Source organism: Malurus melanocephalus, unplaced genomic scaffold, assembly GCF_030028575.1.
Source record: "Malurus melanocephalus ecotype Western Australia unplaced genomic scaffold, MMel_1.1 scaffold_632, whole genome shotgun sequence".
NCBI classification, from domain to species: domain Eukaryota; kingdom Metazoa; phylum Chordata; class Aves; order Passeriformes; family Maluridae; genus Malurus; species Malurus melanocephalus.
Window position 1 is genome coordinate 49,196 of NW_026623864.1, and position 15,448 is coordinate 64,643.

Consider the following 15,448-nt stretch of genomic DNA (forward strand, 5'->3'; position numbering starts at 1 on the left):
TGGATTCAACACCTACAAAATCCACGTGGGAAGGCTAGGATAAAAGTCATCCTTTCTGTCCCATTAGAAAGCTGGCTGTGTGGCTGCTCTCTGCTCTTATAAACTTCCTTCTTGCAGAGCTGTACTGCAAACTAACTCTCCTCACTGAGAGGGATCAGTTCCTCCCAGGACTGCAGAGCTGTTGTAGCTGGGACAGGACTAACAGGTACTCTCCCATCCTCTTCTATTCCACTGACATTGTGCTAAAGAAACTTCTTGTGCTGCTCTATTACTTTTTGTAGTAACAGTAATTAAGTGACCCAGTGCGGGCTCTCATGTCATTGCTCAGAAAGAAGAGAATTTATACCTCTAGGATCTCAATGTGCCTCTGTTTAAATTGTCTAAGAAAACATTTCAGTGTGATTCATCTGCCAGGCCTGTTACTCAGTGCAACGAGATTCAAGACTGCAGTGTCACAGGCTGTAAAAACCTGATCTGATTACAATCAGATTTGATCTGAGTGCACRCTGCTCTCAGCTGTGTGTGCACTCAGTTTGGCCACCACACCAGCTATCCAGCTGTCTTCCTGCTTTGTTTTTGTTCAGCTCTACAGCRCATAGAGAGATTTTTTCCCATAAGAAGTCCAAACTGCAATGTGATATGATCTTCAACATAACAAGAAGTTTCTTTTGTGTCCTGTTTCCATCATTTAATTCCTCTATCTCCCAYAGCTGCAGAATACTCAAATACAAGAATAAAAGATCTATGTATCTCCCAAAGTTAACTAAAGGATAAACTTAGAAGTGGGATAATTGAGGAGAAGATACGTATGAGGTGGCAGAATGGTGAAGCAGTCAGAACATGAAGCTSTTACAGTGACTGTACGGTTCCAATTAACTAGAGTTCATTCACACAGTCATTTCATTCCAGAAYCTGCTGCAGTTGCTTTGGAGGGGAAATGCAGAGTGCTATGAAATTTCTCTCATGCTGTATGATAAGAGCCAACAAGCCGAAGCAATTTTACAGAGGTGTGATGTGTTTCACCACATCATCTGGCCTGCAGAAACTTGGTATGTGCACTTAATACATGCCGATGATGAAGCAAAATGAGAAATCATTTAATGTCCTTCTTTTTTTCCTCACATTTTTACTGGTATGCCCTCCTTTTTCTCCTTTTTGTTTTGTACCCTCTGCTTCAGTTTCATTTCCAGTTTACTTGAGCCAGCATTTCTCCCTGCATCTCCAACCCATTTACTCTCTCAAAGCTGACAGGTTTTTATTTACATTTTGAGCAATTTTCACCTTTCTAGCTTTTAGCATTTCAAACTTAGTGAAGGGGACCCACAAGGGTTACACTTCCTAACTGGTTGTTTTCAGTGGTGTCTCTAAAGAGGGAGCCGGGCGAAGATTGGGGTGAAGTGGGGTGTACGCGTGTGGTTGCGGGGGGTTCACAGAGGATAATTAATACCCGAATTTGGGATAAATTTGCGCGCGGAGGATCCGCGGCTGCGTTTATCCCCCGAGTGGCCGCGAGAGGGCGCCGGCGGCGCGGCGAGCGCCGGGCGGGATCGCGCTGATGGAAAAGGGGRAATTCTTTGGAATTACTCTGCGCCCATCAAACCGCCTTTGGCTCGAGCGCAGGTAGGTTTGCACATTTAGCCCCCCTAGAACTGCTCCCTCCTTAGCTGTCGGTAATCAGGGCAGCCCGTGATTTATGTTCCTCGCAGCCAGAGGAGGGGGAGATGCAGCAGTGCCGSCGGGGCAGCGCTCTCTGAAAAGCGAACTGCACCAGCTGAGGTGTCTCAGGTATCTGTAGGGTAGGAGTAAGGAAGTTTCAACGATAGTGGATCAGTAGAATAGAAAAGCCTCCGAAAAAAATAGACTCAAAACCCCCCAAAGCCACCAGCCAACCGAAAACAATTCACAAAAAACCCACACACAAGTCCACTAAATTTGACAAGCCAAATCAAACATGGCCTGGGGAATACATGTCTCCATCTAATTCAGATGCCTGTCTTGAAGGTCTGTTCTCGGCTGGAATCCATGGATTATTCTCTTAATTTATCATGTGTGATGTACCATGTTGCAATCTGCAACCAGACCTGACAGGTCTCAAGTAAAGCTACCAGGCTCACTCCTGATGAAATTCCTCTCCCTGAGGTGACACYGTTTATTTTAGAGAAGTTAATTTCCACCACTGTTCAGAATTAGTGCTAATCCCCAACTGATGTCTATTTACATTGCCTAGAGGTTTAGAGTGCTAGTCYGTAGTTCTTCACTGATTTTCAAACTCAAACATTGTCCTATTGATGTAAGATCCCAGAAGCACCAACACTCACATGTGCCAAATGAGCATCCAAGCCTGCATTTTTTAAAAAGTTGGAGTGGGATTTCACAATTTATGTTGTCCATATTGTCATATGGATTTAAAATACTCCTGCCTCTCTTTTCTCTCTACCAATTTTTCCTGACCCTGGATTGGGCATGGGTTTTGTTTGAAGTTTTTTGCTTGTTTTGTGGGGGCTTTCCCCCCTTAGTTTTGTGTCTCTTGCTGTTTTCCTTCATGAGGAAAACGTTTTCAATGGCCAGATGAATTCCTCCATGGCATGTTCCACAAATTATTATCCTGGTTTAAAAAAAAAAAAAAAAAAGTGGACAAGTGACAGGTGGTGAGAAAAAAAGCAGAATATTTTATTTTGTTTTAAGAGCAAATTCAGTGGTATAATTTGTTAAGTCCTTATGACAACGTGACCTTTGGGAGGTTCTTAYGGTGTTCTATTAGGAGTACTGGTGTTTCAGGTGTTCATATAATTTGAGCTCAATTCTCCATGAGCTCCCTGTTTGTTCATCATGGTATTGCCCTCTGTGTACAGCAACTGCCCATTTGGAGGGCACAGATTCTGTTCATAGGACAGGTGTTGATTGTATAAAAACAAGTGACAAATACCTTCAAAGAAACATCTTTAGCTCTCGATACGATATTCTTTGAAGCTAGTTAGAAAGACTGCTATTAATTTTGTTTTGYCCTCCATCACGGCAGTTTTCAAACCAGGCAGCTCATTCATACCTGTGCTTTCAAATCATCAGTGTTCAGAAAAACACAGCATGGAGGTCTGGGCGGCAATAGTAAGGGTCCTGCTGCCTTTTTCCTACCCCTGACATTGCAAAGATTTATTTCTTTAAATACAATTTTTTTCCTTGAGTACAAAGCAAAGTGACACTGCAARTGATGCACTCGCTTGAAACTGAAAATTTGAATCTGACCTTTGCAGTTGTTCCGAGGAACAACTTTTATTTAAGGAATAAAGGTATTTCTGTGTAGAGCTTTTCAGCCCGTACAGTTTGGGATATAACTCAGCCCCTGCAGTTGCTGGCAGAGTTGGGGCAGGTCAGTCATGCTGAGGAGGAATCCATCTCTCGTGTGTTCTTTGTCTCTGARTAAAGATCCAAACTAATTTGTTTCTCTGGATCTAGCTGGAGGAGGGCGAATCTCACTGGTTCGATCCGTGAAAGCACAGGTCCCGTGGTCTCCTCCTCAGCAGCAGAGCAGCGGGTGAGTATTTGGCGAGTGCTCTCAGCGCTCCGGCGCTGTCAGGGCGAGCGGGGAGCGGCAGCCGCCCCGGGCCGGGTGCGGGCAGAGGCTGCGCTGCCGGGAGCAGATGGCAGCGCCGGGGCTCGGCCGGCTCCCCTCGCCAATGCCACGGSAGCCCGGCTTCCCCGGGACATGCCATTCGAGAGAGAAAAGTAACTCAACGCCGGCCGCAGGCGGGGTCGGGTGATGTAACAGGAAGCTCTGATGTTTGGCTGCTGCTGCCGCCGCTCCGCGCCTGCCATCGGACACGCTCCCGCAGCAGCGCTGCTCCGCCGGGACAGCCTCGGCTCTGGATTATACCCAGCCGAGCACCGCTCTCGCCGCTCTCGTCTGGCTCCGTCCCTCCGCGGCCACACATCTCCTCGCTGCTTCATCTGAAAGCATTCCCGTACCAAGCCGGTGTTGAGCGGTGAGTAGCGCTCGAAGCGGTTTCATTGTTTTACCCASGAGCAGCGGTTCCGTGCCCATCCGAGTGCGCGGGTGTGCATGCTCTGGCATTAACCTCGGCGTGTGATACGGGATCTGCCCCGGGAAAGGCTGGCAGCAAAATCTTCGTTTATTTTTGSTGAGCGAGGTGTTGAGCTGCTTTTRTAACTGGTGGTGTTATAGTCTATCCTTTGTAGGATAAATGGATGCGAAAAGGAGATAAAACGCTCCAGTCGGTGCTTTAAGGATTCTGCCTGAAACCTCTAATATTAACTAAGCAAATTTCTGTCTTTRCATCTGGAGAGAATTAGAGACTCATTGGCTTGAAAAGGGTCCTTAAGATTAATTCAGTACAACTGCCGCTCCTTCAATAGAGGCTCAATTAGGTGATAAAGTGGTGTGGGTTTGCTTGCTGAGTATCTCTCTAAACTTATTGTACCAGAAAGAGCCGTACTCGAATTGTTTCATAGTTAAGTTTTGTGTTGTAATTACACAAAAGGTAAAGCTTCTGTTTTGTTTGGGCTTTCTGTTTGCTTGAGGAGAAGTTGTGTTGGTTTGAAGCCTGTACGCGTACCGGCGTCTCACTGTTTGAGGTTTGTAACCACAAACACCGAGCTGATTTATTGGCAGCTAATTGCCCACTTTCCCTTTCCTTGAGAAACCATTGAACAGTGGCAAGTGTGTGATTCTGTGCCTTCAAGTATTGGCTGATAGGCAGTTGGAACTCTTGCCACTCCTTTAACTTTCCAAAACAGATGTGATACCCTCTGGTTTTACAAATAATGTTCCAGTGCTGAGATTGCTAATTCTAGTCATTTACCCGTGTGTATAAGCAATGGATCTGAGGAATCAGGAAAGCAATTTTGTTAGGCTGTAAATCACACTTGGATTTAATTTTTTTTTTTTTTGTTATCCCTGCATTTTATAAGGGAAGAGAATGARTAATTATAAAAATAACTGAGGTTTCTTGCTCTTTACCTTAATAAATTTATGCCAGCTACCATGGGGATGGACTTTGCTGCTCTTACAATTTTGCCAATGMAGAGTCTTCCTAGTCCTGCTGTGCATAGTGGGGATCTTGCCATTCCCTTGCATTAATAATGCAACTAATAGCTGAAACCTGTTCAGATCAGTGATGTGTTCTGAATCTGAGATCCACTCAGTGCATTGAAAGGAGGCAATCTGGGATCAGTGTAAGACCAGATCTGAGCCCATGTGTTTTCTTTTAGAGTACACATGCTGCGGTACTGTCTGAAATTCTTAATTAAAAATAAYGATCTGTCTTTACACAGTATTGTCTTTTGTCATTCCTTCAAACTCTCATCTATTTCACTGCACATAGGAGCAATCCTAAAGTCTTTATCCAACTTTGGAAATCTTCGGCACAAAAGGTACTTGCTGATAGTAAATCAGTGAAGTTGGCGCTTCACATTAAAGGTGCTTCTGTTGTAATGATCAGTGCAGTGGGAACAAGTGTCTAAGAATGATATCAACTAGATGATATAGGTTCTTATTTTTTTGTTCTTCACATGCAACTGAGGGGGGTCTGCCCACAGAGGATGTGCCGGGCATGTGCGTGTTTGCAGGTTTGATGTCAGAYTCGAGYTTATTTGCAGGTTMAGCAAAGACAGAGGCAGGGTGTTGRTATAGAACAGCGTGGCTGCACTTTTTACTGGACAAAACTAAGTATCTGGATATATGAGATGGACTGTGAGTTCAAGAATTGCATCSTGTGTGTCCTTTCAACTTCAAATGTTGCTCCACCCTGGATTTCTGATCAGTTGGAGTCTTTCTCTGTGTCAAGAGATGTGGTTTTTGTCCCTTTGAATGGGCTTTTGATACAACACAACTGTTGAAATCYTGGCCTGCTGAGAGCCAGTGGGAATTTTTCCACCAACTGTCAAAGGGCAAGACATTCCTAAATGTGGATATTTTTGTGTTGAAGGAGTTGTTCATAGATCAATCCAGTCACTTACATTCTGCTGTCTGTTGGCAGCTKGGGTTTTTCTGGGTAAATTCTGTAATTTTTGAGTGCTCCAGTTGAAAATCACAGATCTGGGCGACCTGCGCCTTACCTGGGCCAGTAAAGGGACTACAGGTTTGTTCTGGGGGCTGTCTGGGTGTTGCAGTTCAGACTTTAGACCAAGATACGATTGAGAACAAAACTGAGGGAAGAAAGCACACTAACAAATTTCCTATGTCACCATGTAATTGCTAACTTGATTCTATGTTCTGTACATTTGAGGAAATCCTCTTCTTCCAGTAGCATTYGGGGCWTGTGCAGGAGCTGGGTAGGATTGTRCTCACCAGAGTCCATGAAGTCATGCAGATGGAAGATTCAAACTGGSCCATGGTCATTTGGAAGAAACTATCACTATTGATATGTTTTTAGTAACAACACACATACAGTGATGTTTGGAAGAGGTGTATCTACTCATTTCTGTAGTAAATGTTGAACATAAGCTGTCTATTCCCAGCCATTGAGAGAATTTCTCCAATGAGAAGTCCAAGTCTACAGCTAGGAAAAAAAAACCCAGGATTTCTGCTTAAGAAGTCATTCACATCTGTTGCCAATGTGTTTATGATGTTCTTGATTCAGTACCAAAATCCTTTCTGTATCTCTGATCAGCTGTCACTCCTCTGGCACACACACAGTATTGGCATTACCTCGGTGCCCTGGCCACCTCTGTCACCTCTGAAAGCCTGGGTAGCTCTGTCCTGGAGTTTCACATGCAGCAGCTTCCTCTGTCAAAGCTTTGCACTTATTGAAAACAGTCTCTGACTTGCTCATGCAACTGCTCTATCCTTGGGAAGTGTTTTAAGTGTTTGGTGTAGCAAATTGTCAGAGCTCTAGAATTAACTATATGCTGGATATTAAGGCGTCGAGGAAGGAATGAGTACTGCTACTATCAAAACAGATGGGAGCTGGCAAATGGTTTTTAGGTAGCAAAATAAGTGTTTCCTTATATGTGTTTATGTGTATTAGATATATAATAACATATATAATATATTATTTGGACATTCAACATATGCGGGTCTATCTCATGCTGACTTCCATTGTTGCCAGTGTAGCACCTAAAGAGAGAACACAGGTTCCTAAAGAAAACTTCAAAGTAAATTAACCCTAGATCTCATCCTTTGTTCAGAAAGCGGTGAATCACAGTTCTAATTGTGATATTCTAAYATTCTGAGTTGAATACATCTGAGTGCTTCTTCTCTCTGATGTTTAAAAGAAAACAGAGAAAGCTTTCTATAGGTGGATGCAACCCATTATTTTTATTTTTTTCTATTCGCTGGCAGTTCTGATGTTTTCAGAGTAATAAAATTGCACAAAGAGCAGCAGAAAACAGCCTGTTTCTTACCTGTTACCTGTGGAGAATTCCACAGACAGTGTGGTATAATAGAAGACCTTACGAAATTAGCTTCCATTAGAACATTCCTCTTARGCATTACTTTTTGTTCTATTTTAGAATCTGGGCACAACCGAAAGGCTAAACTTTCACATTTTCAGAGTTTTGTTTTAACAGTTGTCTCTCATGCTTCAGTCTCCCAAGTTTGTTTWTACTGTTTACATTTTCCCAGCAAAGTCATCCTTTTTCTGCCCTAGCTCTGTGCAAACACTTTCAATCATTTCTGCRGTATACACTGTCCAAAACTGATTTATTTTGAGTTGCTTTTTTTTTGGAAAGATGCACTTGAAATGCATTTAACTCGTTGAAATGCACCAAAAAAGGCTTTCCATGAGAGAAGCCATGTTCTCCCTTCAAGAAAAGAAATCAGACTCTCATTGTCAATTTGCATGTGTTTCCAAGGCTAGTACCTATTAATACAGCACAGATGCCACTCAAGACTTTTGTGACAGTTTTGGCCATTATTAAGTTGTAGCTGGCCACTCTGATTAAATTTCAGAAAATAAAGCAATGTTGTGCTTCTGGATTTATGTCTGGGTCATTCAGGCTAAATTTGAAAAAATGTCCCCCAAAAAACTGATGATGGTTTTGTTTAATAAAGCCCATACCAGTCTGACTTCKCATGTGATACCATGAACAAGGAGCCAAACACAGAAATTAGTAATTTTTTTTTTCTTTTGATTGCTGTGTTCAAAGCACCTACACTTACCTCGTATACTGTTGTACACCATCAGCTGCGTTTAGGCTGAATATCTTTAGTTCCTAAAACCTACATCATCTTTTCCACCTATTCTTTGATAATTCTCAGCTTGAAAACTGAACAACATTGAGTGCTTATATGGGCAGAAAGTTTCCCTCCTTGAATTACCATTTAGATTTGCCCCTTACCMCCCCCCCCCCCCCCATTACCGTGGTTAAACCTTGTCCATGAATTTTCATAAATTTTGTATTATCTCCATATTGACAGTTGTGGTGGAGTTTCATTRAAGTAAAATATAGGATGTACCGAGAACATTTTTGTTATACGAGAACTCATATGTTTTAGGACTTAAAGTTATTTTTTCCATATTAAAATTATCAGAGATSTATAATCCTTTCTAGATAGAAATTTTAAAATTTAGCCTTCAGGAAAGAGTAAGACCGTTAGACATTATATTTCCTTCTTCTGTGGTCGCATTTATGTATTTATTGAGTACCCTAAATGGAGGGAAAGATTAAACTCTGCAGCCTTTTATTAATCAAATGGCACATTTTTGCAATTATTATCCTGAAACATTCTTTACAATGGGAATTTCTGCCCTTTAGTTTCAGTTAGTGAAATCCAGCAGGTGTCACTCTGGGGATTAAATAAGAAATATTACACAAATAGAGATAAGCCTTTTTAGGAGAATTTAGAAGTAATACATTTTTCCCAGATCGTTTTTTGACCAGGCATGCCTCCTTAATTCTGAAGTTTAATTTTTTACTTACATGATTTAATGGGTGTATTCTTCTTTCTGTGTATCCCYTTGAACATGAAAAGGGAGAGTTATAAGTATTGGATAATACAATCAGAACCTGTACTCACAGGTGACATGATTGAATCACAAAGAGCTGTGAATCAGTTGAATAGTGTCTTGATGATATTAGAAAATGTTCTCATCATCTTCTTTGGGGACCAAAATTGTTCTTTTTGTGGTTGACAGCCTCTTGCACAAGTAATGTATTTTGAGTTGTGATGAAGTCAAGCAGTTAGCGCTGCAATTGATGTATATCAGTCAATCTACATACCATTTACTGTTTGACTTATCTAAAAATGATGTGTTTAGGAYGTGTTAGCAAATTGATGTGTTGGCTAATCATCCAATGTCCCACAGTAAAAAAGTTTGGAGAARAGAAACTTTGCTGTGTGTCACCAAGTTCCTAGAATGAGTCAATGATGCATTTTGGTGGGGGAAAACAAAAGTGTCCTTTATTGCTGRGTGTTTCTTTGGGGAATGGTGTAATAATAGTGTAGTAATTGTGGTGGATTTTTACATGCGTGTGTTGCTCCATATGCTGAGAGTTTCATATTTTGTGGAATAGGAATGSGATTGTTAAAAATTTGTGTGTTTCTAGAGGAGTTTGCTTATTTCCCAGACGGTATTAATGCCACCTTAAACTGAAACAAATACCTCAGCAGGCAGCTTTGGAAGGCAGACCAGGAATCCAAKTCTCTCTTCAAACAGAAAGAAGCTGGGTTTTATAAATACATCCATACATACTCGTATTTCTAAATACGCATATGYGTGTGTATATATTTTTACAGATACATATTTTATATCTTTATTTTAAAAATAATCTTGTTCTAGAACTTGTAACCTCARCCTACTTTAAACAATCCAGTTTCCTTTCTCTCACTTCTTTCTCCTGTTGAAGCCCCCATCCTGTTCCGTTTTTGATTCTATTCAACTTCCTTTCCTGTGTTGACTCTCAGTGAGTCACTTTGCCAGGCATTAAGAATGTGCCTTGACAATATTTCCAAAAGCTTATCCTATACTGGCTCATGCAGATGAAATTAACCTCTGCCTTATCCTTCCTCTCAAAGAAATATGTCTTCACACGTCCAGTTTCTTGGAAGGGGAAGGTGGGGATGGGAGCCCTTTCCATAAATGACTGTGTTGAACTCCAGAGCCATCTTCCTTGCAGAGGAACAGCAGCTGTGTGTACCGTAACAACAGCATCGGGAACCTTTTTAACAATGATTTAGTGTGTACTGGGCAAAAAGTTCGCTTAAACAAGTTCAGGAAAGCCAAATTAAGGCTCTTTCCTGAGTGCTATTCAAGTACTCACTGCATGGCTACCACTGTGCATTCTTGGTTCTTTATTAAATGTGTTGTTTATTGCATTAAAATGCACYGAAGGCCACCGGGATTGCGCTGGTTTTGTGTGTAGCTGGCAGCAGTTGGGAAAAAAGCACATGCTAAGTAGGCACTGAAACACTGAACTCAGTTGCAGTCTTTCTTGTGGTTATGTTCGTGCCAGCATAGTGTGGGGCTTGCGGGGGAGGGTTTGTTTTCTTCCTTTGTTTTGGTTTGGGGGTTTTTCTCTCCAGTTTTAGAAGGAGCGGGTAAAGAGGGATTCTTAGAAAAAAAAAAAGTTTCTAATCTGTTAATTGTGTATGTGCATCAGGAAATGAAAGCCTTTCTGCTGAAAACAAACTGGGAAAATTATAGTCCTTGAAAAGGAGAATTTTAGAAACCAATATGCAAATAAGAATAAGAGTTCCCATCAAGTTAGACTCTGCCACTGCAGTCTTGTCCTGACCCTGCAGAACTGGGGGATCTCACCCTCCATCATTTTTTGCTGAGGTAGATGTGGAAGATTATGTCACTTCTGTTACTTTCTATGTGCTGTGTCCTAAGTGTGATTAACATTGCCACAGATTACATACCAGTGACTAAAGTGGAAATAGATTTTTGTTTCATACCTATTTGCTATCACAGTGTAGGTTTTATCTAAACAGGAGTAATGGATATAATTGGAAGCCCAAACAATTCTGTCTGGAGTACAGTCATTGTATTCATYTAAAATGACTTTTAGTTTCTCATTCTGAAAATTCTTAATTTCTGACTAAAGGGAGTGATTTGATCCATATTCAGTGCTTGAAAGTGTCATTATTGGGCTGATTATGGAAGTCACAGCACGATCTTTTCAGAGCCTTTTGTTCCCCCCAGCCCCACATGCTGGGYGTGCTGTATCAGCATTTTGAAAGAACCTAGGAAAATCACTCTGATGTTTTTAAACTTATGGCATGATCCACAGGGATAGCTGCTGGACCTAGGCTTTCTTTTCCTTTTTCTCCCCCAATTATTTCAGAAGAGCTTGTACAAGTAGAGCTCTTTCTYTAGAGAAGATCCCTCTTCTGAAAACTGTGCATGCAATCTGAGAGAAGAATTCAGCCAATRTCATTTAACTGGACACTTTTTATATAGAGCTGCAGGGATAAAATAGTCTGCTGACATGCTAAGCTTTTCCTAGAGTCACATTACAGACCAGTGAAGGACATGGCAGTAATTCAGGGTTTGTTGGAAGGATGGCAGGATACTTGTGCTGTCTTTGCAGGGGCACTGGGGCACCGGAGCGTGGCAGTGGCTGCTGCCATCTCCAGGGTACTCAGCTAYGGTGTGACAGCACCAAAAGAGCCCTGGCTCAAAGCAGATTTTAGGGACTTATAACCTTTCTAAGTCAGCATAGGCAAGGGAAGAAAAGTTTCTGTGGAAAWTCATGTTGTCCAATGAAGACAGACTGGCATGACAGAGTTATCTGAGATAACTCAGCTTCCTCAGTGAATGCACGTTTGCCAAACCAAAACATTCAAAAATAGCATTGTACCATACAGGAATGTGGAAATGGTTAAGCCAGAGGTTTGTTTGGTTTTATTTTATTTTTACAATTTCTTTAGCCCGTGTGTTTCATAGAATTCTGAGATTTTGTATTTTTAAACATGGACAGATTTTAAATAGGATGTTGTCCAACTCCTCTTTCCTTGAGCACTAATTAACAATAAAACAGTGAAACCTGRTAGCAAGTAAGACAAAATGATGGAAGGCATAGCAAATGCACAAAGGAAAAAAAGGTCTGAACCTTAAAATGTTGTTCCCATAGGAAAGTAAACTGAACAAATCAGTAAAGGGAATGATGCTGGTTTAGCATGACTGTTACTGCCAAGCTCAGTCAGGTGTTGTGTGGTCAGTCAAACTTTGATAAACAGCAAGATTCCTTTACATGGTGAGAAATCACTACTTGCAGTTGTGAGTATGACATGAATTCACAGTATGGTTATAAAATTATTTGTCTGCTCAGTATTTTAATGATGCTGGGTTTCAGTATAAACCAGATGCTGGATTTCARTCCATGGTCTAGTTAAGGTGTCAGTAACTGCAGTGATAAGTTACCTTATCTTTTCTTATACAGAGAGCAGGTGAAATACTGAATTGTCATACATGGAAGATATTTATTACCACATTTCTTYTTTGTCTATAGAACAGAAGGATACCTCCCATTTTTCTGCTATCTATTGACTAAAAGACTCTGTGATCTCTCAGAATTTAAGCCTGTGTTTTTCCTTTATTCATTCCTGTTGTTCCTTCCATTTGCCCTTCACAGGTAAAGCAATTTTTTAGTGTTTGCAAATCCTTCACTCACTTATAGCTAAACATTTTTTTTTGTCTTTTGGGTTGTTGTGTGGCAGGATTTGTGCGTGTRCAGTCCCACRTTGCGTTGGTTCCTCCGCTGTCGCSCATCCGCTRTAACAAAAAAAAAAATTGCTGAATGACWGTAATAGAGAGGAACAATTGGCTATTACAGGATGTTCAGACAGGGTCAGTACAGTATATTTTCTTGTGCAATCTTGTTATGAACAAGTTTCATATTTACCGGCTTGTTTTATTTGTCAGTACCGTATTATTAATTAGTGTTGTAAGGCTATGAACTGCTTATTTTTCAGCAAAAGTCAATTTGATGAAATAAATTTTTTTTATCTAATAGCTCTGTGGAAATCTGCTTTTCAATACTTATGATAAATTTATAGATTTTGGAAGTATTTGGTGTTTATCATCATTGGTAATCATAAAAAAAAAAAAAGCCAGGAGTTTTTTTTGCATTATCAAACTGCAAATTAGCCTTAATGTATGTAGCAAAATGAAGTCACAGAATCTTGTGATGAGGCTGTTGTATTTGAAAATTTAGGGAGATCGTTTAAAAGAAAAATATGTTGCTTTTGGATTTTGAAAAGAAAGCAGCTCATTTGCAGTGCTGCTTTTTGACATGCAGGGTGTTTTCCATGGTTTCCAACACTTGGAATCCATATATTCAATTTGATTTAAAAGGCAAAGATGAAAAATAGCACCTGGTTAAAGCAACTGTCGACTGCTTCAGTTGTGCAGTGAAGTTAATTCTCTCCCTGAAGGACACCCACTAATGGGAACAGTTGCAAACATTTGAGAAGGTTTCCAGCTAATGTGAAATAAAGAGTTCAAGCAAGAGAGGATTCACTCAGATTTGGGAAGATATGAATTTGGAATTGGGATCCAGGAATTAATAGAACAGACTAGAAACCAGTCCACAGGGATTTGGGATGCTGATGAAAACTGCATTTGTTTTCAGCATTGTATGAAAACGTTTCAGTTTTTTTATCAAGACACGTCATTTTCTTAGATGTGAAAAYGGTTGTCTTTGTGTTCTTGGAATAAACACAGCCCGATTTGGAATCGTGGGCTATATTTGTGTAGGAGAGCCTAACGAGTGGAAAACTGAGGGTACTGCAGGTCAGCACTGAGGTTAGCAGAGCTGCGAGGGGAAGTTTGGCAGCTGTGGATCCCTCGGCGTGAGTGTCGCTGCTGCCTTCGAATGCGAGCCCGGGGAGGATGTGAGAATAAAAACCACATCCACGGGCATGAAGTGTCACTGGAGGAGCTGGGAGTTAATGCTGCTCCTTGAAAGCTTTTCCATGCTTTGGTCCAGATAGATGGATGGCTCATTAGAGACCAGTCGTTCTTCTTCAGCTCTCTCTGGCTCCATTTGGATTTTGAGTCTTTAGTCTTACAAAATCCTTGAAGGTGCAAGCAGCACTCTTGTGCAGCCCCCATACCTGGTGAGACTGTGTGGATTATGCTCAGAGAACAAAGCAAGGCCAGAGRTTTGCAAATCCAGCAGCAATTTAAAGGGAGTTAGGAATGAGAGGGGAAAAAAGTAGGGATGAGCAGGAAAATATTGGAGAGTCAGTATGTGCTGCAGAAAATGCCTYTTRTCCRCTCYTGCTTTTGAAAGTTGAGTCAGAAGRTGYTCAGKGGTTATTTACCACACCTAATGTTATTTGTATCTCTTTAAAAAAATAATCAGTGTGCCAGTGGTATAGGAGGGGCTGTGTGCACTATTAAGTGTAAAAATAAAGCCACTAATTAACGCAAATCAGCAATAATTCTGTCACAATTAGCTGCAGTACAATAGTCAATTGTTCCTCCTAAAACACCACGTGATTTTTTTTGTGGATGAATGTATGCAGTTTTATTGAACTTAAAAAGCTCCAAGAAATATATGTGGATTTCCAGAAGCATTGACAAAAAGGGTGACAAAAACACACATGACAAATTCCAGAACATGACGAAAGGATTACATGTGATAATTTTTTTACATCAGCTGGGTTTTCCTAGAGGCTGACCATTTGAAAGGGCAWAATTTCTTGGGTGAATATCATTCCAGTTAAGGGACCACAAAGCAGATTACAAATTCTTTTGGGTTTCCAGAGGGGTAACCTGCAGGTGGTTGCTGAAAATGCTTCTCTTGACAAGAGAAAGGTTGTAAGCWTACTTTGATAGAAAATAAATTAGTTATAGTCCTATAGACAGGGAAGAACTCAGCTTGTCACAGACAGATAGCTGTTTCCTGACATTGGGCATTTGGTTAACAACTTCCAGTGTCTGATGATGTCATGGGTCATATGGATTCTGTGTGTTTGTGGCCCTTTGGGCTTGACAGGAAGGTCACCAAGTTATTGAGCAGCTYCTCTGTTTGAAGAGATTCAGCTGCCTTTCCTGCTCCACTTTGCAGAACCAAAGCTTTCAAAAGACAAGCCAGTGCTGCTCCTGGGAATAATTTGCCACCATCCAGACCTTTCTTTCCTAAAAAGCTAAAAGTTTAAAAACTCTGAGAGATGGAAGTAGTTCTTTTCATTCTCCTTTCCTTTGTGTTCCATGTGATCCTATTGATTCTTTTCATCTCCCAGAATCTCCATCCAAATGTGTCTTCATTCCTCTTGCTGTGCTCCAAGAGTCTTGGACTGCTGTATTTCCAAAGCTGTCTGTGTCCACAAATGTCTAGAAARAGGATTTTCACTTCTCTGCAACTCTCTGGAAGAATTTACTGTTCTCTCCCCATAAAACCTGAGAGTATATGTTGTGATAAAACAAAGCCTAGAAGCAAACCTATGTGAATAATGCAAAGGGTGCTTGAGCCAGGAACCTCCTTCCCCAAGTAGACCTACTTTTCAACTTACTTTTCAACTTACTTTTCAACTTACTTT

The 15,448-nt window shown here is 41.0% G+C and overlaps 1 protein-coding gene across 1 annotated transcript in view; it reads left to right on the forward strand.

Annotated features, from left to right (window-relative positions):
• The first annotated feature begins 3,744 nt into the window (after nucleotides 1-3,744).
• The window catches only part of CALCRL (calcitonin receptor like receptor), a 60,456-nt gene continuing 48,752 nt past the window's right edge, over nucleotides 3,745-15,448 (forward strand). Inside the window, exon 1 of the mRNA XM_057383437.1 lies at nucleotides 3,745-3,980. The gene's annotated coding sequence lies outside the window, so the exon portion shown is untranslated. The remainder of the gene's footprint in view (nucleotides 3,981-15,448) is intronic.